The 23,428-nt window shown below is 47.2% G+C and overlaps 1 protein-coding gene and 1 long non-coding RNA gene across 3 annotated transcripts in view; one reads left to right on the top strand and one right to left on the bottom strand.

Moving 5' to 3' along the window:
* SNTB1 (syntrophin beta 1) overlaps positions 1 to 23,428 on the top strand; it is a 245,585-nt gene that overhangs the window by 37,276 nt on the left and 184,881 nt on the right. The window lies entirely within an intron of this gene.
* LOC138446038 (uncharacterized) lies at positions 18,905 to 21,996 on the bottom strand. The gene is made up of 2 exons (XR_011259109.1): positions 20,957 to 21,996; positions 18,905 to 19,785 (listed from the first exon to the last, which is right to left on the bottom strand). It is a non-coding gene; the product is annotated as an uncharacterized lncRNA (long non-coding RNA).

The following is a 23,428-nucleotide window of genomic DNA, read 5'->3' as shown; positions in this document are numbered from 1 at the left end:
GGCATCCCCGAAAGCAATATTCCAAGAAGCAGGCAGTGGAAGCACCTCTTAGAACACTGGCGCCTGCCTTTAAATCTGGGGCCAGAAACTCTCCCAGCATCATTTCTGTCAGTCCCTAGATCAGAGCATTCCCAGAGCTCACCCAGGTTAAAGGGGAAGAGAGACTGACCCCATCTCTCAGTAAAAAGTGTCAAAGACGGTATGGTCATCTTTACCTCAAGGCATTATTGAATACTCCTGTTAAAAGTTTCAGCTAGGGTCCTCTTCCAGAAATCTGTTTGTAAAAAGATGGTTGTAAAGGATAATTTCAAATGAGGATCAAAATAGCACCTTTATTGTTACTAAAATTGTGTCACAAGCCACAACCTGCTCTAGCTGAAATAAGGGCTTTCTACCCCTTTCCCCCCTGAATTGAAAGTGGTTGGGGGGTGAGGCACAGCTAGGGTCTAAATGGGTGACCCTCCAAATCCCATGTCTTGCCCAGAACCAGGAAAGTAGACTCCTGGCTGGACCTGCCAGGTGAAGCAAACAAGTCAAGACCCAGAGATCCAGAGAGAGGAGCTTCTGAGATGCTCACAGGAAGCTTTGAAGTGCTCAGCCTGTCCTCCTCATGGTGGGGTGCCGCCGAGGTGGACCAGAAGTGTCCTCTTGGTCCTGCTCTTTCTCGAGAAGTAAAGCAAAAAACTCCATCTTTTGTCAAGCTGTTGGGGATCACAGGAGGTTTCAGGCATTCTTCCTTCCTGTAACATTTCACAAGTCCATGCACGAGACTTTTGCAGAGTATTCAGTTCAGTTCAGTCACTCACTCAGTCATGTCCGACTCTGCGACCCCATGGACTGCAGTACGCCAGGCCTCCCTGTCCATCACCAACTCCCGGAGTTGACTCAAACTCATGTCCATTGAGTCGGTGATGCCATCCAGCCATCTCATCCTCTGTTGGCCCTTTCTCCTCCTGCCTTCAATCTTGCCCAGTAACAGGGTCTTTTCAAATGAGTCAGCTCTTTGCATCAGGTGGTCAAAGTATTGGAGTTTCAGCTTCAGCATCAGTCCTTCCAATGAATGTTCAGGACTAATTTCCTTTAGGATTGACTGGTTGGATCTCCTTGCAGGCCAAGGGACTCTCAAGAGTCTTCTCCAACACCACAGTTCAAAAGCATCAATTCTTCGGCACTCAGCTTTCTTTATAGTCCAACTCTCACATCCATACATGACCACTGGAAAAACCATAGCCTTGACTAGATGGACCTTTGTTGGCACAGTAATGGCAGAGTATTATTGGCCCTCTTTCGCACTGGAGGAAAACTGAGGCTCAGAATAGATTTGCTGCCTGGCCAGGTCCATTGGCTGACAAGGCGGAGAGCCTCGTGCGCTCTCTTTCAGCGTGTTAGGTGGAGCGCCGCTGTGTCTGGTGGGCCTTGCCCCTCCCCCAACACACACCACTCCCTGAGGCCCTCCCCGGCTTACTTCTCTCCATCACCCCTGGTACCATGCCACACGGTCCAGTGTGCTTGTCCGTGTGTGTATTGTCTGCCCTCTCACTCGAATGTGATCAAAGGTAAAGGGTGTGGTTGGAGTGTAGCAGAGGTGCAAGCACAAGCTCCTATCGTTTGCACACAGGGAGTTACTCCCGACGGTATTCAGTGAGTACCTTCTGCCTGTCAGGCGCCCCCACAGTGAGGCTCTGAGGGTGTGGGCTGCCAGCGTCCGGCAGTCCTGGCTTCAGGGTACCAGCGCCCAGCCATGGGGGCTCGTGATGGGTGCTGGTCCCCTGGAGCATGAGCAGCGTGGGGCCAGCATGGCCCCTGGGACACTGGTGCAATCTTGTACGGTGGGTTAGGCTCCGTTTCAGGTTAGTTGTTCCCGGCTCTGCTGCTGTTTTCTGTGATGAGTTTCACAGCCAGAAACAACTGCCTCTTTCTAGCCGAGTGCTCAGAATATCAAAACCATTGTCTGGCTCCTCCGCAGAGCGGCAGACCAATTGAAAGCAGAGAAAATAATCCAGACCCCAGAAGGGTCCTGCAGTTTGACAAGGTTGTGACCATTTTCCCGAGGGATCCCTGCAAGTCTTTTGTAGGAAGTAAAGAAGTAGCATCTCTTTTTTCATTAATCAGAGTCATTAATTACAGTTTATTAAGGAGAGTGTTGAGTGTTAAAAAGTGCAGGATATAAACAGCAGTTACTAGCATATTTATACTACTACCCCTGTGCTCCGGAGTCTGATAAAAGCCAAGTAATAGGAGAAACATTTTACTGAAACATTAGGGGCTCCGAAGAACCCTCTGAGAAACGAGTCCTTCCATTCAATGGTGAGCAGCCTAGGCAGAGACACTCGGGGATGGGCCCAGGGTCACAGAGCCCAGGTTTGAGCCAAGATAGTCTAGCTATAGAGCCTGAGTTCTAAAGAACTGTATCACCAGATCCTTTTCCTGTCTTTTCTTTCTTTTTTTGTTGATAACATTTTCAAGGTCTAAAGAGTGTATAAGCAAGCCAATTAATACATCTAGCAAGTGAGCTGTTTGTATTCTTGAACCATGTAAGCTCGGTGTGTGTGAACAGCCTGCGGACACTGCAGTAGGCTGTCAAGTGTGCTGGGGTGGGAAGGGAGCTTAGAAGCAGGGTGTTCCAGCTTCCTGCCCAGCTCAGGAATCCCCGGAGACTCATCGTTCAGCTTGGCTTGAACTTTAAGGTCAGGTGAGTAAAAATACTAACAACCAGCATAAGAACGATGCTAATAATTGCTGTAACCATGGAAACAAACTGGAATACAAATGACCAAAAAAAAAAAAAAAAGGTTCTTAAAAGAGAATAAAACACACACAGTAATGGCTAGATTTGGGAACTCAGATAAATTAATAAAGACTGGATAATGGAGGACAGTGGTGCTGAGAGACGTGCAGGGACTGAACATCCAGGCGTCTATTAAAAACTATCAAACGCTTCTGTTTGTTCCTTTGTTTTGGTTAGATAAATAAGATGTTTTGTGTGTTTGTGAAAAAAACCCTAAGGGAACCCTTCGTGTAATTAAAGATAAGATGCCTGTCTCCCGAGTGGGTATGGGAAATAAAGGATCTGCTACAGAAAGCAAACGGTGGAGAAGAAAACGCGCGGGGGGACTTCAGTGGCGGTCTAGGGGCCACGACTTTGCCTTCCGACTCACAGGGGTACTTTGGTGGCAGTCCAAGGGCCACGACTTTGCCTTCCAACTCACGCGGGGGTACTTCGGTGGCGGTCCAGGGGCCACGCCTTTGCCTTCCGACGCAGAAGGGGAAGCTTAGTACCTGGGTGGGCAGCTAACATCCCACATACCTTGTAGCCAAAACATGAAAGCATAGCCTAAAACAGAAGCAATATTGTAACAGATTCAATAAGGACTTTAGCCCACATCAAAAAAAAAAAGAATTTAAAAAGCAAGGAAACAAGAAACAACAATAAACCCCCAAGTGTGTGCATTAGTATTAAATTCTGTTAAAACATAAAATAACTTGAAGTGAACTAAAAAGCAGTATTCAGTTATTTGCATTATTGCCCAGTGAGTAAAGTGGTTGAGTCAGGGATCACTCTGCACAGTATGTTGCTGGTTAACATTGCCTCTAATTACCCTGAAGACAGACCTCATGTCTCACTTTGGTATTGCCAGTGTATAGCTGGTATATGGTTGTCAAATATGCATTAAATGATTTAGTTATAAAAAGATAATAAGTGAATAAAAATATGAGGAAACTAATATTTAATCAAAAAGTATTATACACAAGAGAGTGAGTGGTTTCACATTGATAAATGGTATAATCAGTAGTGAAGACAAAATAGATTCAAAAGTTTATGTGCCAAATAGCTTCACTGTGTAATATATGGAGCAAAAGCTGTTAGAAATACAAAGATAAATTGGTGGTAAGAGTAGGGGCTTTGTCATCAGTCATACCTGGCTCTGAATCATGGCTTTGCTGCTTGTTAACTTGGAGCAATTATTTATCCTTTATGAGCCTTGTTTTCATCACCTGCAAACATGGAAACAGCCTCATTGTGGTGAGGATTAAATGAGGGAACGTAGGTAAAATACTGGCCGCCAGTAGTCGGCCTTTCCTCCCACCGGTTCCCTTACTTTTTCAGATAAAATGGGAAGGAAGGCAAAAGGCAGGGAGGAAGGGAGGCCTGGGGCCGGGGCGGGGGGACCCTGTTCTGCGTGATGTGTGTCACTGCCTGGGTGTCCGGTTGTTTATTTTCTTGATGACATCTTTTTGGATAGTCATTAGGTTTTGCTAATATTTTGCTATCATAAATAAGACTGTAATAAATATTCTTAGAAATATGTCACTTTGCAGATGTGTCAAAGTACCCCGGGCATTAACTTTCATGCTGGAGCGAAAGCTGTGGGCCTCGCGACTTAGGCTGTTGCAGGTTGCTCTCCAGAGCTGTCGGCCGTCCACGCTCCACAGCCAAGCACCGAGAGGGCGTTTTCTCACTCTCTCGCCCATTGCATTGTGTTATCAACTTTTGAACTTTGCTCATCTAACCAGTGGGGGAAAAAAAGCACTGAAGCTTTGATTTGCATTCCACTTATTTTAAATGAGGTTAAGCCTCATCCTGGAGACTTGAGTCTTTTAATATTTTTTCCATTTATATTCTTCACCCATTTTTTGTTAGTGTTCTTTATAGTTTAAGGAAACTGACCTTAAATATAAACATATAAATATGTTTCCCATTTGTCTTTTGACTTTGTTTTATGGTATATTTTTCATGCAGACATTTTTAAATGCTTATATAGTCAAATTTATGAATCTTTTAAAAAATGTTATTCAGGATATATGTCCCAGGTAAAAGGACTTACCTTCCCTTAGATTATTTTAAAAGGTCATTTTTTCTTCTAATATTTATTGGTTCCATTGTTTATGTCTTAATCCATCTGTAATTTATTTTGTTGAAGGTGTATTGTTTTAAAATGACCTCTACATTTTATGTGCTAAAAAACCAGTTATGCTAATAATTCAATGCCTGTTGATGTTTAACACAAAGATATAGAGACCAGCCAACCAGTTCCAGATACTAGCCAGGTGGTTGTTGAAAAGAAGTATGTCCAAAGATCTATACAACTACCAGTTATGAGAAAACAGATTTCTGCTCTTCCAAGAAGAAAGAACATTATAACAATAAGGCCTGCAATGGAATTGGCTTTATTGCAGATTTCTTTGTGGCTGAGTGAGCTAACTTTTTCAGAGTATTCCAGGAAGCCTCCATTCCTCTGCCTGCTTTTTCAGAAGAGCTTTGCATTTCCCAGTGGGCATCATTAGCAAGCAGCTCCTGGGAAATAAGCACCTATAGCAGTGGGATGTGCAGGGCTCTTGCTGTCTAAACTGCAGAATGAATTTCCTGGTGATCACGAACCTCATGCTAGAGGCAGAAGTCCCTGGGATAGTCCACTGTGGCCATCACAGACTGCGCTCCGGAGGGCCGGTCTCGGTCCCAGCTGTGTGCCCGCTGAACACACCCTGAGCCCCGGCTTTGTTCTTTCTTGCGACACTCATTTGCTGCGTCAGGTCTTACTTGCAGCGTGGGCTTCTCCCTAGTGGAGGTGTGTCCACTCAGTAGCTGAGCTCAAAGGCTTAGTTGCTCCGTGCCGTGTGAGATCTTAGTTCCTCGACAAGGACTGAACCCTGCGTTGGAAGGCGGACTCTTAACCACTGGGCCGTGAGGGAAGTCCCTGAGCCTCAGTTCCTTCATCTACAAAATGGGGATATAGTACTACCAACTATAAGGGATTATTGTCAGGCACTCTTGAAAGTTCAAATGCTCAATAAAATAGCACTATTTTTATTATTACCCTGTTTTGGTAAAATTCCTTTGCTAGCATTTTTTTTCTTTCAGCAAGTATATTTAATGAGTGCCCACTGGGTACTAAACCCTGTACTGGATTCTGGGGCATAAAAAAGATTAAACCAAATACCTGTTATCAAAGACCAGAGTTCTAGGTTGTACAGAAGTATGGAAGCAAGATGCTAATAAAAATCTACTGTTAGATCAATAAAGGCAAAAGCACTGTACAAACTGGAGGAGGAAGGGCACACAGAGCCAAGTCGCTTATGTTGGCAGCCAGCCTGTGAGTGAGCACCAGCTGGTAGGAAAATCAAGTGGGGGTTTCCTTCCCACCCTCCAAACCCAGCAGCCCTTCTTTCATGCAGGTAACGAGAGGCGACAGTGCCGGATCAGGCCCTAATGCACAGACGTTCATGAACCGGGCTCCTCTTTTCATCCTGATTAGAGGATAAAGGAAACGGTTTCCTGGCTGGGCTCATCCTGGGAAACATTTTGCCTGCTTTGCAGAACCGCCACCCTGGTGAAGTGCAATTTGCTGGACCTGCAGTTGGAAAACAGCAGGGCCTTTGTCAGAGAACGGAGCTGTGGTGACTGGGAGGACATTCACGCAGACGCCGGTGCGCCTCTCGCCTCATGCCAGCTGCGGCTGCTAGTGCTCTTCCATGTAACCCTTGCAGTTCACTCTGATCAACTCTGAGAGCAAAGCCAGGGCACAGTGAGTCATCAAATTCAGTTCTGTGGAATCCAGAGTAGAGGCGGTTTTGAATGTGGGTGTTGTCTCATTGGAAGAGGAAAACCTCTGAGAAGCTGAGAAAAAGAGGTCGATATATTTATAAAGCATCACATGGGTCCCTTTCCAGTGGTTTTATTTTGAAAGAACCAGCAGGCCGTGAGCTGAGGCACATAGGTGTTATTAGTCTCTGCCAGGTGCTGGAATACTATAGACTGGGCACCTTGGGAAAAACAGAGATTTCTTTCTCGCAGACCTGGGGGCTAGAAATTCAAAATCGAGGTGTCAGTGTGGAGGGGGAAGGGCCCTCTTCTGGGGTGCAGACTTCTCACTGACCCTCACCTAAGGAAGGGGGCTTGAGGGATTTCTCTGGGGTCTTTTGTAAGAGTGTTAATCCCACTCATGAGGTCACCGCCTCACTTCCTAAGCACCTTCCGAAGACCCTGCCCGTTCGTCACACCGGGCATTAGGGTGTCAGCATGTGAGAGGGGCGGGGAGACGCGTTCAGACCGCGGAGACGCAGGTAACTGGGGCCCGCGAGTCTATGCGAACCCTGCAGAATGACCGAGGCGCCATCTTGATAAAAAGAAACACTCATCTGAAGAGTTTCCAGTGGCTGCACAGGGTGTCTCCGTCGAGCACAGCGCTTGAACCGTGGCCCGCGGGCGCGCGCCTTTTTAGCGGGTGGTTTGCCTGCCAGGAATTAGGCTGTGCGTGCGGCTTCCTGGCGCTGTGGGCGTCAGAGGCTCAGGTCTCCCGCCGTCTTTGTGTCTTTGCCCTCCGTGGCCTCAGGCTTCCCGGGAGGCTCTAGAACCAGGGTCTGAGCCTTGGGTTGGCGGCGTCACCTGCCACACGGCAGCCGAATCGATGCCGTGCGGAACGTGTCGGCGGGAACGCGCTCTTTTTTTTTACATATTACACTCTTACTTTTATTTAATGATACCTGCTTCAGGTTTTCAATTATTTCCTTCTTCCTCCAGCTTTATTGAGGTATCATTGACATGAAACATAATTATTTCTCTATCGTTTTATCACAAGCTTTCTGGGCTTCCCTTGTGGCTCAGAGAGTAAAGAATTCGCCTGCAGTACGAGGGACCCAGGTTCAATCCATGGATTGGGAAGATCCTCTGGAGGAGGGAATACCCGGTATTCCTGCCTGGAGAATCCACGGACAGAGGAGCCTGGCTGGCTACAGTCCACGGGGTCAAAGAGTCAGACACGATCAAGTGACTAACACACACACTCTTCTCACAATACCCTTCCGTTTAATTTTTTAAACTTCCTTTTTCTACTGGAGTGTAACCAGTTACCACTGAAATGATAGTTGCGGGTGGACGGTCTATTCCCATGTATACACGTGTGCCCCTTCTCCCCCAGACTCCCCTCCCGTCCAGGCCGCCACATGACACTGAGCAGAGCTCCCTGTTCAGCAGAGCCTGTTGGTTTCCACTCTAGATACAGCCCTGTGTGCGTGTGGACCCCAGACCTCCCTGACTGCCCTGGGGAGCACTCTTACCCATGGCGTGCTGTGCTTTCTGACTTGGGACCCATCGCCGACAGCTGTGGACACCCGTGACCACCTTCGTTTTGTAATGCCACTTTCGCATGGGCATGGTGTAAAAGGGTTAAGTTGCTCAGTCGTGCCGGACTCTTTGCAACCCCATGGACTATAGCCCAGCAGGCTCCTCTGTCCATGGAATTCCTCAGGCAAGAATAAATGTGTTCAAAATGTGGTTTTCAATTCTTAAGTTACCAAGAAGTACACTGCTTTTTGGAGGGAGTGTGCTCATTTATCAAAAAAGTATTGGAAGCAGACCACCACTGTAGTCTCAGAAAGTAGTAACCAGAGAATGGGGAGAAGCTCCTGGATGTCCATGAATGGGTGGGAATACGTGAGCATTCCAGGCTGATCTTGGCTCTGTTGCTCGTGCTTGCTGCTTTCCTGGTCCTCTGGAGGGGGCTACTTTGTGTTTCATGCAGAGAAGCAGCTGAACCTGGCTGTTGAGCTTCTGTGTATCCTCTGATACAGAGCGAGTTTATGATGATCTCCGTAGAGAACAGGGGCTTCAGAACTCGTGGCCACAACCTGCTTTTAACCCTTTCAGTCCTTACAGTCATGTGTGCTGAACCTGGCTGTTGAGCTTCTGTGTATCCTCTGATACAGAGCAAGTTTACGATGATCTCTGTAGAGAAAAGGGACCTCAGAAGTCGTGGCCACGACCTGCTTTTAACTCTTTCAGCCCTTAGAGTCACGTGTGCCGTTGCTGTCCAGTCGCCCAGTTGCGCCCGACTCTCCGTGACTCCATGGGCTGCAGCACACCAGGCCTTCCTGTCCCTCACCCTCTCCCGAAGTTTGCCCAAGTTTATGTCCACCGCATCCGTGATGCCATCCAGCCATCTCATCCTCTGACCCCCTCTTCTCCTTCTGCCCTCAGTCTTTCCCAGCAACAGGGACTTTTCCAATGAGTCAGCTGTTCACATCAGATGACAGAAATACTGGAGTCTCAGCATCTGTCCTTCCAACAAATATTCAGGGTTGATTTCCCTTAAGATTGACTGGTTTAATCTCCTTGCTGTCCAAGGGACTCTCAGGAATTAGGGTTGTGTGTAACTAACATAACACGTAGCTGTGTGTATTATAGCTGTGAGATATCAGAAATACTTCTTGATCTTAAGTGGGTTGATGCAGGGGAAGGTCTGTGATGGGCTCATATAATAGGGTGCGTGTAGGCAGCAAGTAATATACAATCTGGATTTCCTTATTCATTGAAGATAACTTCCACGAGGTTCAGAGTCTTGAGGAAAGTGAGATGACCACAGTAGCCTCCCAGGTCCTCTTTGGAGGCTGTAGAGTTAAGGACAGCCTAGTTCATGATTCAATAGCAGCTTTGAGTCTTCTGGCTGTGTCCCCAAATTGCAGCCTTGATTGCACAGTATGCTGTGGTTTGGCACAGAAACAAAGGTGTATTTCTTTGCCTTCTCTTAGATTCCTTATCAGAGTGATTGTGAAATCCCCCCAGGAGGTCTTGTAAGTGAGCCGTCAACAGATGACAGTATGTAAGTGGGGCTGGAGAAAGAGTGAAGCCAAGGACCCACGCAGGAGTGGCTGAGGCGCCAATGAGGAGCGTGTGCTTGGCTGTCTTGCAGCTCTCATAGAGTTTAGGCTGGATCAAGACTGCACCTCAGCGCAAAAGTCCCCTGCTTGGAGCCCGGGTCTCATGACCACCCTTGAGGCGCTTTTCGGATGTGTCCAGAGGTGGAGAGCTCAGCCCTCATCTCAGCCCATGAGCAGGAGGGCTCCCTCCGATTACGTTAGCCAGGGAGCTCGTGGTTGCAAGCGACTCCACACCTGAACTCATTTTAGGAAAAAGCAACCTTTTTCAGCTCTCTTGACAAAACTTGGGAAGCGCAGGTTTCAAGGATGAGTAGCAGCCAAGTTTGAAGCCCAGAAATCCATCCATTTTCCCTCCTGCTCCCTGTCTCCCTCACCCCCTCCTTTCCTCTTTCCGCCTTTGATTCTTGCTGTTCTCCTCCTCCATTCTGAGCAGGGGCTGGCTTTCCCTGCTTAGTGGAAAGCACGGCCGCCTGCAGCTTCCTCAGTTCCTGTGTCCGTGCTTCACAGTTGGGAAGGGTTTCGTGTTTTTTCTCTCCGGTTCTCACGCTCCCTGTTGAGGGGGACGATCTCGTCAGCTTACCTCCCATCTGGTCTCTGTACTCATTCAGCCAAAGTAGCCGGGAAGGAAGGACACCCCCGCTGGAAGCTGTGGTTGGAATAAAAAGAAGTCTTTCACAGAAAAAGGAGGAATGTCAGACTGATGAGTCTAGGGGTGGACATTAGAGACATCTAGGGTGCTTGAGAATGCTTTCCTAAATAAAACTGAATGTTTGTGCTTCTGAGTTTTGTCTCCTCCTGAGACAGAATGCGTTCGTCCCTCCTTGTCTGTGACCTTTCAGATCTGTGAGCACAGGTTCCTCGTCTGACCGTCTGGACTGCTGCAGAGTCCCCTGGCCTTGGGTCCCATCTCCGGGTGACCTTCCCTTTCCCTCCAACGCCTCAGGAGCTTTGTGGACATCGCCCCCCTCACCCTCTTCTCATAGCGTCCCCGTCACTGTGCCCAGCCGGCCTTGGCAGCTGTGGGCCTGTTACCCAGCGTCCTGTAGGAATGCAGTTCTTTCAGTAGAAAACAGGTTTGGGAACCTGATAGATCTGTTTTGATTCCATCTCTCCCACTGAGTAAGACTGTGACCTTGAGAAAGGGACTCAGCCTTTTGCAGTGTTCTCATGAGGACTTTGGACTAATACCTAATAGCCCCAGGTCTGGCATTTCAGTAGGCACCCAAATAAATGCCCACCAGGCTCCTCTGTCCACAGGATTTGCCAGGCCACAATACTGGAATGGGTTGCCATCCCCTTCTCCAGGGGATCTTCCAACTAGGGATCGAATCCCACTCTCCCACGTTGCAGGAGGATTCTTCACCATCTGAACCACCAGGGAAGCAAGGCCCCCTCCCCCCAAATAAATGATAGCTGCTGCTATTGCCATCATGACTGTTACCTTAATTCCTGACATCCCACAGGTAAGGGACCCCCAGTCCTCTATGGTTTGTCTATGGAGAAAGAGACAAGACTTTTTCTAACCTGAAAAAGGAAAAAAATAACTGGCAGGCACAGATTGGACCTTGGGGCTTCAATTTCTCTTTCCTGCAGGCTCCAGATTTCAGCCTCTGTGTTTAGGCCTCTGGGAATGTGCCAGGAGGTTTTCTCTTGTTCTGCCTGAGGCCTTAGGCCAGTTGTCTTGAGGGAAATAAAAGCTCTGTTATCCCAAGCTGGGGAATTGGACGGAACTTGAATTCCATCCAGGTCAGCTACTAGAGACCCTAAAGGTAGAGATGATTCTTTTCTGGGGCTTTCCTGGGAGTGCCAGCCCAACTTGCTCAGCTCAACTGAAGGAAGATGGTTCTTGTATCGCTACTCTGGGTTAATGTCTTGGCATTTGAATCTCTCCAGATTTTGGCTCTAGCTTAATTTTCCAGATTTAATTCCCTTTACTTTCTAATACTTACCTTCTGCCATTCAGAAAAGGGCAATTCAGTGTCCCCGAAGCTTGCTCTGTAAATGAATACCTCTGAAGTTTCCCTACATCATTACCCAAGTGGATGTCCTGCGCCAAACTGAATCCACCTTTACCACCTTATCCATCCATCCGTATCCATCTGTCCATCCATTGAATAAAGTAATATTTGTTCTTTTCTGTGATTAGTGTTCATTTCCAAGTACTGGCTGTGACCGACATCAAGTTCTTGGCCTTGTGGAGTTTACATCCTAGTGAAGGAAGCAGAAAGCAAGTACATGAATAGATGCGTTCATGTCAGGAGTGTTGAGTGTTGCGATGAAAATGAGACCAAAGAGAGGAAATGGAAATGATGCTGAGGCTGCGGGGGGCAGGGGGTAATTATTAGATGCGCGCGTTAGGAGCCCTAGACTCTTACTGACTTGGAGGACTGAAAATGGAAGGCCAGCCAGTCCAGAATGCCACCTCATTCTCCGAAAGCAGCTAACCGTGGAGGCAGTGCATCACGCTCTCCAGAGCAGGCGTGGGGCCTTGCTTGGTGGTCCTGAGGTTGTCTTCACCTTCTGTGCGAGAGGTGTGGGTTCCATCCCTGGCCAGGGAGCTTAGATCCCGCAGGCCTCATGGCCAAAAGACCAAACCATGAAGCAGAAGCAATATTGTAACAAATTCAATAAAGACTTTAAAAATGGTCCACATTAAAAAAATCTTAAAAAAATAAAAGATCAAACTGTGGATTTGCCTGGGCTTGAATTCCAGCTCGACCGCTTGTTGCTTACCTGCCCGTGTCTCAGATGAGATTTTAAAAAGATATATATTCAATATTAATTACATATTAACACTGTCTCAGATGAGATTTAAAAAGGATATATACTTAATATCAATTACATATTAACACTGTCTCAGATGAGATTTTAAAAAGATATGTTTAATATTAATCACATATGGATTTATTTTGCATTTGATAGTGTGTGTGTGTGTGTGTGTGTGTTGCTAAACCCTGTGTTTCTGGGAACTTTAGCTTCTCCAAGTTCCCTGACCTGAGGTCAGATTGGATCTTTCTTTACCGTTCTGTCTAAGGAACAGAGTAAACGTGCCCTTCTGTTAGGCTTGGCTCTCCCTAACTATCTCTTCAAATTTGATACCCTTTTCTGACGCTGTATGTTGTGTCTAATGAGACATATGCATCACATAGTGTTTTGAGGAAGTTTACAGGCAAGAAAAATACAAGACCATCACTGACAATGAATCACAGGTTATAACGTCAAAATTTCCCAAAACATCCCAGATGAGCCACGTGTTGGGCAGCGCCATTTGTGTCTGACTGCTTTAAGCCAGTGCAAGGTGAGATCGTAACGGCTGGCACTCATTGGGCACCCACTGTGTGCAGACACCGGACTCGACCCATGCAGGATGTTTCTCTTTTAAGCCTCATACTGTTATCATCCCCAACTTCCAGAAAAAACAAATGGAAGCTTACAGAGTAAAAGCCAGTACCTTAAGAGGTTATAACAAATAAGTGATGGAGCTGCTGGTTTAAGAACTTATGTTTTAATGTAAAATTGTTCACTGGCCCACGAGGGAAGAACGCTTTAATCACGAGCCAAATGCAGGAGGGAGAAGAAAAACCAGGACCAGATGTAAAGGCAGGCATCGCTTCCAGGGCCAATAACAATACTGCCGCCACTGCAGGTAGAGACGTGACTGATGAGGCTAGGCTTCTTGCACGTGAGACCTAACCTTTACCACAGAGAGCAGCCTCGGGGGCAAGAGTGAGGGAAGTGGCATCTGGGACGTTTGGGATGGACAGGTAAACACTGGCATACGTAACGTGGACGACCAGCAGGACCCACTGGAAGCACAGGGTCACTGGCAGCCGGGTGGGAGGGGAGACTGGGGGAGAGGGATACAGGTCTGTGTATGGCTGAGGCCCTGTGCTGTCCGCCTGAAACTGTCTCAACATTGTTAATCAGCTATACTCCAATATAAAATCTAAAGTTTACCAAAAAATCTAGGCTTTGAGAATGAATTTGTATGGATATCTGAAGGAACCGGGCAAAAAGAAGTGGAAATAGCACAGATAAAGCGTGGCTCTGCTGAGCTCTTCTGCCCCAGACCCTCTCCTCCACCCGCTGTCGTGTCTGCAATTCCTCGTTAGAGCCGAGCATCCTGGCATGGGTTTCCTGGGTGTCGTGGTAACGCGGGCCACACAGTCATAGCTGTCGGGTTTCATCAGAACTCAGAGCTTCCCTTTCCACACCGGCTGCCCCTGTCGCCTGCCTGAGATGACTCAGTGTCCTCTCCTGGCCTCGCGCCTCCACACAAGCCTCCCTCCATCAGGACTCCTGCGCCCTGCGAGTCTGCCCCACTCCTTTGCTCTCTGGAGCGGACAGCACGTGATGGCGGGTGAGTTATTAGCTGGGATCCCTCAGCCGTAGATAATATGGTTCCTCTCCTTAGCACACAGGATCGCCATGTTTAAGCAGCAGGCTAATTCTCTGAGTCTTCAGCATCTGTATCATAGTAGCTTAGGTTGAGGGGATGTCTCGAGGAAGCAGACAGGGCTCTTTTAAATTCTCCAGGACCCTGTCTGCATGCTTAAGTCACAGTCCCCTTTGCTGTGCGTAAAAGCTGGTTCTGCTTATAGAGTGGAAGCCAGCCCTTCGTTTTCCACCTGACACCTCATGACAGATGGAAACATCTCTTCTGCTTCTCCTTATCGCTCAGCATCCTCCTCTGAACAAATGAGCATCCGTGACCCTTAGTGAGTCAGTTCCATTTAAACAGAAGGCGAGATACACCCTGGTGTATTCAATTATTTTATAATCAGTTCCCTTCCTGCAGCATCTTTCTTCCAGGGGTCAGAGGGCACTTTACACACTGTATTGGCAGCATTATCATGAGTCGGAGCGCAGTGACCAGCATCTGAGGACAGTGATTTAGGAGACAGTGAATATAAACAGACGAATTCGATTTCGATCAACAAAGGATAAGCACTCCTCGTGTTACCTCCGTAAGGTGACACCTTGAGAAACCAGCTCAATAGATTGATCCCTGGTGAAGGAATTTCAAGCAAGCCTGTTGGTACTGGGGAAGTTCGGAACACAGCAAGTCATTTCACACTGTGGATACTTAGTAAATCTCTGTAGAATGATTAGCCATAGAAATGCATTAGTTCAGAATATTTGTTGAGTTCCTGCTGTGTGACAGACACAAGCTCAGCCCTGGGGATTATAGACGCCTGGGGACACCGCTGTGGGAGGCAGGAGTGAATGAATGCACCGTGGTGCTGGGCTTCAGGGAACTCGGATGCAGACTCATGAGACATGTCCACATAACCGAGATGATTAGAAGACACTCTCAACAAACACAGTGAAGATGAAATGTGTAGAGCAGAGGCTACAAAACTGGCATGTTTACAACGACCTGCTCAGAGTATAACAAGTCGTTTTGTGAGAAATCGGGAGATCATACACACCGGCCCACCCACCCAAGTCTCATAGACACATGCACCCTCCACAGCTTCTGAGCTGCTTATGAGTTTCTCAGAGCTGGGAACATGAGCCCCTGATTCCACGTCGGACCTCTCGCTTAGAGACGGCCGGCACCCAGAGCCACAGCTCCCCAAACCTGTCCACAGGGCAGGCGCGGGCAGAGATGCAAGTGGCCTTTTGCATGTATGCGCCTGGCTGCCTCCCCAGTTTGAAAATGCTGCTGTAGGGTGCGGTGGGGAATGAAGAAGGAAGGTGTCAGCCCTATTTTGAGAAGTGTCAGAGAGGAAGTGACTTGAGTGTTGTTAAAAGCTGAAGTGTTAATTAGGTGGCAAGCAGTGGAGACTAGAGGGGACCAGAAAAGGGAAGTCAAGCAAATGCATGAACTTTCAGGGGAGCTGTGAGGTTTTCCTAAAGTAAGAAAATGTCGTTTCCTGGACAGAAAGAGAAAGGCCAGATCATGGGGGACTTTGCTGGGTCAGCTGAGAACTGTGGGCCTGTTGACAGCCTCCTTCTCTCAGCAACACCTTCTCCTCGAAGGTGACAGTTGTTCAGTCGGTAAGTCGTGTCCACCTCTTTGCGATCCCGTGGACTGCAGCAGGGCAGGCTCCTCTCTCCTCTACTGTCTCCCAGAGTTTGTTTAAATTCATGTCCGCTGAGTAGGTGATGCTAACCATCTCATCCTCCGTCGTCCCCTTCTCCTTTTTCCTTCAATCTTTCCCAGCATCAGGGTCTTTTCCAATGAGTCAACTCTTCACATCAGGTGGCCAAAGTATTGGAGTTGCAGCTTCAACATCGCTCAATGAACACCCAGGACTGATCTCCTCTAGGATGGACTGGTTGGATCTCCTTGCAGTCCAAGGGACTCTCAAGAGTCTTCTCCAACACCACAGTTCAAAAGCATCAATTCTTCGCAGCTCAGCTTTCTTCACAGACCAACTCTCACATCCATGCATGACCACTGGAAAAACCATAGCCTTGACTAGATGGACCTTTGTCAGCAAAGTCATGCTTTTAATAGTGAATTCAGCTTCTAAAATAAATGAGTTAAAGATAAAGCCACTCAGTTACTAAGGCCAGAATCCTGAGCCCATTCTTAATTCTTCCTTCTCTACCCTTTCATGCACTTTTATTATCGGGTCCTGCTAACGCCACCTGTTTACAGCATTCCTTCCAAGGCCTTGCACACTTCCACATGTGCTTCTTTTTTTTTGGTCACCTCGGGGCTTCCTACATGCCATCTCTCTGCCTAGGTCTTAATTTCCCTGTAACAAGCTCTCGGTCACCACCCTTCAAGTCCCAGCTTAACTAACTCAAGGTACCTAGCTCTGAACTGGCCCAGCTCCCTGCTTCTTTTTGTACAAGATATGGTTTCCCACTGCATGTTCTCAAACATCCTTATGCTTCTCCACCACAGAACATGTGAAGATTTTATAGCTTGTGTGATTATCTGTGAGGTGGCCCTCGCCGTCATTCAGCTGTAAAGTCCAAGAGAACCAGGGTAGGTTGCTATCTGTCTTTCCTACTCCATCAGCAGTCCCATCCCCAAGTTGATGCCACCCTATCGTATGATATTATGGGTCATAATATCTTTGTGAAGTAAAACTCATAAAAATAATGGTAATAAATAATGAAAACAGTGCTTTGCGTCACTGACGAATCTGCGGGGTGTAGTCACTGCCATGGTATTGCGGAGGGCGATGACAGAGCAGCTGGCTGTGTGAGCAGAAGAGTCTATTTATCCGTGTTCCATCCGTTCTAACTGAACACACTGTAGGCTCGTGGTGGTCTGGCCCTGTTTTAGGAGCTAGAGAGCGCGCCGTCTGTGTGTGCCCCTCGATGAGTGCAGAAATGAAGGAGGCGGGAAAGGATGAACAGAAAAGGAAGAAGGAAGGAAGGTAGAATTATTAGCCTAAGTGATGCAATAATTTGTCCCTAGTAGAGAGGCCCGGCCTTGAAAGATAACATGAGCTTTCTTAACACTTTTTTTTTAAGATAGTTTATTTATTTGGCTTTGCTGGATCTTGGTTGCGACACGAGGGAACTTTGATCTTTGTTGCAGCATATGGGATCCTTATTTGTGGCAGGCGAACCCACTTGCTGCATGTGGGGTCTAGTTCCCTGACCAGGGATGGAACCCAGGTCCCCTGCATTGGGAGCACGGATTCCTAGCCAGTGGACCACCAGGGATAAGACTTTTAATATGAAATAATCATTGTTACGGTTATTCTGTTGAAAAATTGAAAGTGGAAATCTCTAGCCACATGGCATGAGTGCTAGAAATTAACAAAGTAAAGTCTTTAAAGCTTGGGAAGAATCAGGTAACATCTTTAATGCAAAGATTTGAGTGGTCTGTTCACCCAAAGAAGAAACAGAATGGACTCCTAGGGAGTTAGGTTAGCTCACAGATGGGTGCTTTAGCAGACAGGGACTCCTAGACCAGCACAGACTGTCCCATACTAATGTGTGTGTTGTATGTTAGTCGCTCCGTTGTGTCCAACTCTCTGTGACCCCGTGAACTGTAGCCCACCAGGCTCCTCTGTCCCTGGGACTCTCTAGGCAAGAATACTGCGGTGGGTGGCCATTCCCTTCTCCAGGGGCGTCTTCCCACCCTGGGACTGAACCCGGGTCTCCCACATTGCAGGCAGATTATGTACAATCTGAGCCCCCAGGGAGGTATGTCAAGCCAATCCGAGTGTTACAGGTGCTAGACCCCAGCTAGCTGGGCTTTCAGGGGCGAGGTAAAGATGAGAAAGACAGCTAGCTCCTAACTTCCAAGTCTGTTTCACTTTTCTTCACTGCAAACCTTTATCAATATTTTCCACAAGACTTTCCTAGTAACCAAGAGACTCACAGGCAAACCACAAGACAGGGGCCTCTTCATAACGTACACACAACCAACCACAAGCTACTACCAGAGAAGCAGAATGAAAGAGAAACGGCAGGCACACACAAAGACAGACTGTACTAGTTTATACACAGTATGCATGGAAGGGAGTTTTCCTGGTGGCTTAGATGGTAAGGAATCTGCCTGCAATGTGGAAGGCCTCAGTTCAGCCCCAGGGTCAGGAAGATCCCCTGGAGAAACGCATGGCTTCACTCCAGTATTCTTGCCTGGAGAATTCTGCAGGCAGGGGCACCCGGTGGGCTATAGTCCATAGGATTGCCAAGAGTCAGACAAGACTGAGTGACAAATACTTGCACGAATTTTTGGCTTTCACATACATGGAATACATGCACTCAGCACACTGAATAAGCGAACAACTCCTATGCGTAGAAAAGCCCATAGATTCAAACAGTCTCAGAAAAGAGACAGAGTGCTTTGGCTCCTTGGTAAGCAGTCTGGTCAGCTGTTAGCATATGATACAGGGAATTCTTCACGACAGCCTTGGTCATGTCAGGATTCTACAGATGTTTAAAGAGGAAAGAGATGGCTTTTCCTTTCTCTTTTATTTTCATCTTTAGCCCTTGAACTGTTGGAAGGTTTGCCCTGGCAGTTATTTTTTAAAGTTGAGAAAAGCAGGTTGGAAAAACTAGCTAGAAATAGGATCTGACCCAGACCTCCTAACGAACCCCCGAGAGGCTGTCTTCTAAAGGTTTTCAGACTGTCCTCTGATTCAGAGCTTGAAAAAGCAGGCAAACTAGAAGATTATTATGAATATGACCAGTGTTTGAAATCATGTCTGTATTACTTACATTCAACTGTTGGTGAAGTAGCCACCCTTTACCATTTCCTTTCTGGGTGCCAGGCACTGGACTGCCCTTTACACATATAATTACTAACAATGATGAAATCGCTGCAGGGTTGGTAGTATTATTTCTTTTATTTTTAGAAGAGGGAAATGAGGCCCAGAGGGATGCAAACGGCTTACTCAAAGGCCCACAGCTGTGAAGTCACAGGGCTGAGGCCTCCCAGCGCTTGGGTCTGTCTGCCTCCAAAGCCTGGGCTGTTTCCACTGCACTGGGCTTAATGAAACCGGCGCACTGCCGTTAGTGAACAAGCACATGACCTTAGCACCACGCTGGCCTTTTGCTGGGCACTTAAGTAGTGATGACATTTCTCGGAAGAAATTTTTGTGTTTTATTTTCCTTTGGAATTCTCTGTCTTGACAAGCACTAAGCTGCCTCCCCTTCTCTGGGCAACTCCAGAGTGGTCCTGTGGCCCCTGATGCAGAAATCTGACTTTCCCAGACACCGTATCACTTGACCATCCTTCTTCCTCTCTCATCTTTGCAGTTCCTGTATGTGCCAGATGCTTCAGAAAACAGATCCTTTGTACTGAATTTCCAGACCACGGTTCCCAGACCGCGGAAGGATGAGGAGCAAAATATTTTTTTTATTCCATCAGCTCTATTTTTTGTGGATGGATATATTTTTAGAGCCAGTTGAAAAGGAGGGGGGAGAAAAACCCACTCCCAAACAAACAACTCTCTGATCTAAAACAGAGAATGCAGGAGTCTTCACATCCATTAGAATGGACAGGATGTCAACTGTTGCTACAACAGAGCTTGTTTGAATAGAGTCAGAATGTAACTTATCTGAGAGAAGGCCTGTGTGCAGAGCAGGAAGCAGGGTGAGAGGTTCGGGTTGATTACAGAAGTCACAGGGTACTCTTCAGCAGGCATCAGACAGTTAAACTCTGGCGAAGAAGTCTATTTAAGATCTCATCAAGGAGATGATCAATGCCTAGTAATGTGTAAAACATATTTGGGGGGAAAAAATAGAGAAAATGGAAAAAATAATCACTTTTTTCCTCTCCACTCGGAGAAAAACATGTTGAAAAATTGGTACATTATTCTGCCATTTTTACTTGAAAATACAACATGGATCTCACTGGTTGAAAGACAATTTCCTTTCCTTTTTCCTTTGTTTTGCTGATGACTCGAGGCTTATGGGAACTTGGTTCCCTGACCAGGACTGAACCTGGGTCACAGCAGCCGGAAACCCCAACCACTGGGACACTAGGGTACTCCTGAAAGCAAACGTTTGGCATGATTGTTTTTCATTGCTTCAGACAATTCCTTGAGTGAATATACTAGGCTTGTTGTCTTTTTATGTTGCTTTCTACCTACCTTTTATAAACTATCCATGTTGATACTCTTGTAGGCTGAATCCTTATCCAATACTGATTTCCTTAGGATGAATTAATAAAAGTAAAAGGCATTTTATTGGGCTAAAAGCTCTGCATATATTCAAGATTAAACTGTCCTCAGAAAGGTCTACAGTCTGAATATAAGAAATGCCATTTCTCTAATATTCAGTAGCACTGAATATCCATGATACTGAGTAATAAAAAGAAAATCATCTTTTTAAAAGCCAGCTACTTATTTTGGTTGGCAACCCGACAGATGGCAAAATTAATCTTAAGACTGCAACTTTTATTTAGGAAAATACCTCCTTGACCTTTTTAGATGAGAAAGGCTAGACCCAGGGGGTGGAAACCTTTTTCTGTAAAGGGTCAGATAGTGAATATTTTAGGCTTTGCGGGCTGGAAAGTCTCTGTTGCAACTGCTGAAGGCCACAGTGAAGGCCTGTGGCCGCGTTCTAGCAAAACATTCACAAACACGGCTTGATTTGACTCCTGGGGCCATAGTTTGCCACCCCTTGGGCTCGGCCCTCAGAAGGATTGTTAAGGATAAGACCGACCCAAAGAGCAGACAGCAGTGCCGGGAGGAAGGAGGCGCTGGTTCCTGGGAGCCTCCTGTAGGAGGGGCGGGAATGAGAGGGGGGGAGGATTGGGGAGCGGGAGAGAACTCCAGCCCGGTGCCGGGCAGTTAGGAGGCTTCCGAAGCCTGCGGAGAGCAATTCTAGCTGGGGTGGCAGCTGAGGAATTTCGCCCGTCTAAGGTTAACTTTACCTTGTTTCCTGTTATGCTCTCCGCAGGAGGCCGCCTCCATGGTTCTCAAGCCTCCCTTTCGCTCCATTCGTGCGTCAGGGCGTGTGCTTTGGAGAAACGGGTGACGGGACGGTTCCCAGGGGGAGAGGAGACGTTGGCGGGGCGCTGTGATGGGCGAGTGCCTGAGCGTGAAGCCCGAGAAGGGATCCAGGCGGATGGTGGCGGGAAGGCGTGACCCTGCTTCTGCCGAGTCTCAGAAGGTCCGGGAGGCTGCACCTCCGCGTGATCCTGGGCCGGGCTGTGCTGGGCAGTCCTGGCGGGCGCGGAGGACCCGGAGGCGGTGGGAGGATGCAGAGGACACAGAAGCGGGGCCGGCTCCGAAAAGCTGGGCTGAGGGGCCCGGGGCCACAGGCGTGGGGCTCAGACCCCGCGTTGGGGGCGCGGGGCGCGAGGGCCTGCAGCTGCTGCCGCCAAGGTCAGGGCTGAATGCAGGTGGAGGGCTCTTAAAGTGACCGCTCAGATCCCTTCTTCCGCCTTCATCCTCCTGCCTTGCCCTCAGACCGAAGCAACACAGGTCTCAGGGCAAGGTCGCAGGGCAAGGGGACTCACAGGGTCAGTCTCCCAGGACACCTAGAGGCGCAGAGCGGACTTGGGCGCAAGGAGTTGTAACCGGAATACTACTGCATTTTATTTGGATAATTTTTAAAAAGGGTATATCAGAAAACTGAAGGCCTTGGAATAAATGGGTTTAAAACAATGATATTTTAGTATTTTAATTCTTTGTTTTAAACATGGCACTAATGCTAGATGCTTTAGACAGAGAGAAAAAGGGGACAGCACATGTGTTTAAGATTTCTACTGACTGCTTGCCCTTGTTTTGGTTTTAGAAGACTAAAATATGCCCCCAGTTAATCGATGTATGGCATCTATTCAGAGTTTCTTTTGTTCTGGAAAGACTTTACCAACACTAAAATCTAATAGTAGAACATTAAAATAAAAGGAAAATGTTATGCCCAGTTACATCAGTTCTAACAATATGTTATATTTACTGGTAAAACGCTGCATCAACTATGTTAAGAACTTGTGCTCCATCAAATATGTTAAGAGCCACTGAGAAGCTTAGCTGAGGGCAGGGGTGGTGTGAAGGATCCGTTCCTCCAAGGCTGGCAGAGCGGCCCAGACAGACAACAGTTCCTGATCACCTTCTCACACAGCTCAGAGTCTGTATAAATAGGATCAACAGAGCCCTTCTCTCCCATAGAGTTGTGGTGTTAGTATTCATCTTGGCATATATGAATTTGTTGGCTTTTAGAAGGAAGTAGGGGGTACCAGTTAATTTTTAGTAGACTCACCTTCTTCCAAAGGTTAATCAAATTCTCTTCCTAATGAAATCAGAAATAAATGGAGGTGAAGACATGTTCTCCAGCACATTAGTTTCTTAGGAGGGATTTCAGGACCAAAATGAAAAAGCGCAGCATTTTCTTGTCTTGGCCCAGTGGCATGATGGCATTGTGCCCTGTGCTTTAACCTGAGACACGCAGTCAAGCAGCAGATCGAGGCTGTCTTGGCACCGTCTGCCGATCCTGTAACAATGACATCCGCAACATCCCACCCTTCCCATAGTCCCTCAGTTGCTAGACTACCTGCTGTGATTGAATGTTTTATTCATGGGTTGCAAGAGGGTCTTACTTTATCAGAAGATAGAGAATTAACACTTGGACCATTGCTGCAAATCAAACTACGTGAGATTTTCAACTTCCTTCACGGACACAGACCTTTGCGGGAGCCTTCCCTCAGCATTCTGTCAACATGGTCTGATTACCCCCGCTCGCACTACAGACCTCAGTTAACTAGAGTGATACCAGCCAGGTATTAGGAGCATCGATCAAGAAGCCAAGGAAAAGGTGTCCAGCACTTGTTTGTCGTTACCTCTGTGTTCCATGCGATTTCTGGACCCCAAGTGACAATGAAACACAGACCCTCAGTGTCATTTTAAGATATGTGTCCTTTGAAGATTAAGCTTCATTGGACTGATCCTCACATACTTTGTCCCTGCTATTCAGAGGTTTCTTTGTAAGACGATTGAGCAGAAAGACCAACAAAGAAGAATCTCTGTTTCCATAGTACGGTCACTGACTTAGAACCCAAAGGTGCCAGGGCAAATTGCTAACTCCAAACCCTTTTTAATACTCACAAGAGAAAAACAAGGGTTATATTAATGTAATGGCCAGCAACCCAGCAAGTAAGAACATGTCCGACGTTAGCTGTCTTCTGAGAACGACTGAAGTTCTGATAGTTACCCCAAGAGAATGCTGGTTCTGTTCTCAGCACCTGACTGTAGAACTTTTGACCTTTCCTTTAGGAGTTCTGTGGGTTTGAGGTTTTGACCGTGGGCAGGAATTACTTTAAAAGTTTGTATACATAATACCATGTTAGGTACCTTGAGAAATTTCTCATCAGTAATTTTGGCCCTTCATGGTTTTGACCTTACGT

This window comes from Ovis canadensis, chromosome 9 (genome assembly GCF_042477335.2).
Source record: "Ovis canadensis isolate MfBH-ARS-UI-01 breed Bighorn chromosome 9, ARS-UI_OviCan_v2, whole genome shotgun sequence".
In the NCBI taxonomy this organism is placed as follows: domain Eukaryota; kingdom Metazoa; phylum Chordata; class Mammalia; order Artiodactyla; family Bovidae; genus Ovis; species Ovis canadensis.
Note: the sequence above shows the minus strand (reverse complement) of the source record. Positions and strands in the feature narration are given on the sequence as shown.